This window comes from Triticum dicoccoides, unplaced genomic scaffold (assembly GCF_002162155.2).
Source record: "Triticum dicoccoides isolate Atlit2015 ecotype Zavitan unplaced genomic scaffold, WEW_v2.0 scaffold66252, whole genome shotgun sequence".
Classification (NCBI taxonomy): Eukaryota; Viridiplantae; Streptophyta; class Magnoliopsida; order Poales; family Poaceae; genus Triticum; species Triticum dicoccoides.
This window is the reverse complement of record NW_021290040.1, coordinates 1-2143: the sequence shown is the minus strand read 5'-3', so window position 1 is coordinate 2143 and position 2143 is coordinate 1. Positions and strand designations below refer to the sequence as shown.

Below are 2143 nucleotides of genomic sequence, written 5' to 3'. Positions count from 1 at the left end.
CAAGGTAACGACTGACGGCTTTAGGTGGCTGCGGATCTCGCCAGAATCCGGAACCCGGAGGCCCTTGCGGCTGGGAAAGGAGGCGGAGGTGCCAGGGGCTAGCCGGCTAGGTGAGGAGGGAAGGCGTGTTGCGCCGGAGCCGGGGGTGTGAGGCGAACGGCGGGGTCGAGGTTTGAGGCGTGTGGCGGAGGCGCGTTGGCCACTGGGGAAGAAGGTGGGGAAGGGAACGCCTCATTGGATTTGGATCGAACGCCTCTCGATGCGTTTGGCAGTTTTGCAATCTGCCACACAGTTGCCAGATACATATTTCGTTATCAGAAACCACAATGTGTTTTACAGCTACTGAACAGGAAACAAAAGAGCCGCACCTAGATAAATCCTAGATCATCTCGCGTAGGCTGATCATGATCTGGGAGAGCCACAAACCGGAGCCTCAGACCATGCATCGTCAGAAGATTATGCTTAGGAAGGTATAGAAAGCAACGTTTGAGACGCTGCCTGCATCAACTACCAAACCCAGCTAATAACAGCCAGAAAGAGCACAGCAGCTACTAAACCGTTTTATCCCTGTTGCATCCATCTACAAAACGGGCCTTGTGATTTCAGCATCGTGTTCGATCAGTGTGAGTACTCGGCGGCCTCCTTGTTCCACGACAGGTACGCGGGGTCCCCGAGGGCCCTGAACAAAATCCAACCTTACATTGATTTGCTGCTTTACAATGAATTATCTGCACATAAACATGTCAGATGCTAGTATTTACATTGGCTTGACGATGTAGAGGACGACGAAGCCCATGGCGAGGAGGAGGCAGATGCCGCCGACGGCCACGTAGGCGACGCCGATGAAGTTGTTCTTGCCGCCGATCCACGACGCCGTGGACAGCACCACTGCCTTGGTGCCCCCGAAGCTGTACGTGTTGTAGTTGTTCTGGATCACCACCGTGATCTCGTCGCTCGCCATGATGTCCGCCTCGATCCGCCCGTACAGCTTCCGGAACGTCGGCAGCGCCGCCGTCCGCATCCACACGATCAGGTCCTCCTGCTCGCTCAGCTGTTACAAAATTTCAATGAATGCAGCCCAAGTTCAGAATGCATGCTGCGTCAGAAGCTCTTATATCTGCACTTGATTAGTGACAGACAGGTAGCTTGTCGTTGAGGTTGCCGTCGCCGATGAGGCCGCCCTTCTGGAAGTTGACGGGGAAGACGTTGCTGCCGAACTTGCTGTTCTTGTTGCTGGCCCAGGCGATGTCCTCCTTGTTCACCGTCACCGACTTCTTGTTGACGGAGTAGGCGTAGGTGTCGTTGAAGAGGCTCTAGGCGATGAGGCCGCAGGGCACGATGAGGGAGCCGTCGCCGGTGGTGGCCTCCGGGTCGCAGGCCTTGATCACCGCCTTAGGGTCCTTGTAGTCCTTGTCGCGCAGCTGCTGGTCGCTCCGGCTCTTGACGTACCGCCGGTGGTTCTGGTAGAAGTTCTCCAGCTGGTAGTAGACGTGTATGGGGCCTTTCATCCGCTTGGGCACCTGAACACAAAGACGCCCAGCTGTTATCTTCAGGGCTGCCTCTGTTCAAGTTCAGGCGCATTTCTGAATGAGAAAATGTGTCTCTGAATCGCACCGTGATCTTTCTGGTGCACGCCTTGTTGGCCTTGGAGTCCTGGATGAACCCGATCTTGTCGCTGGCGGTAACACACTCCTCATCGTATCGATCTATCAATTCAACAATCTGCATTTTGCAGTAGCGGCAAATTAGGGAACATCAAAGATGAAATGCATTTTGTTCATATAGCACTGCATCTGCGCTTGTCTGAATTTTTCACCTCCTGCGACGCTGACAGGGACGCGAGCCCTATCGGGACGAAGATGATGCCGATGAGCGAGAAGGCGCCTATGACCTATCAATCGAAGGTTTCATGTTACATTCAGGTTGATAAATCGATGTTACATTTGCAACGATCATCACAAGAGAAACGAATGGAGTAATAATTACGATTCCGGGAGTTAGCAACGGCTTGCATGCCGGGAGCTCCTGCTGCGTGAATTTAGAATCTGCCAAAACGGAACGGGAATTTAATCAGTCACAGGAGCACGCGCGCCTGCATTTTTGTTTCTCTCGGCAAAATAGGGAAATCAAATCAAAGAATGCG

General features: G+C 53.4%; 1 pseudogene; it reads right to left on the bottom strand.

Moving 5' to 3' along the window:
• Positions 1–289: 289 nt before the first annotated feature.
• On the bottom strand, positions 290–2045 carry LOC119347388 (annotated as a pseudogene).
• Between the last annotated feature and the right edge of the window lie 98 nt (positions 2046–2143).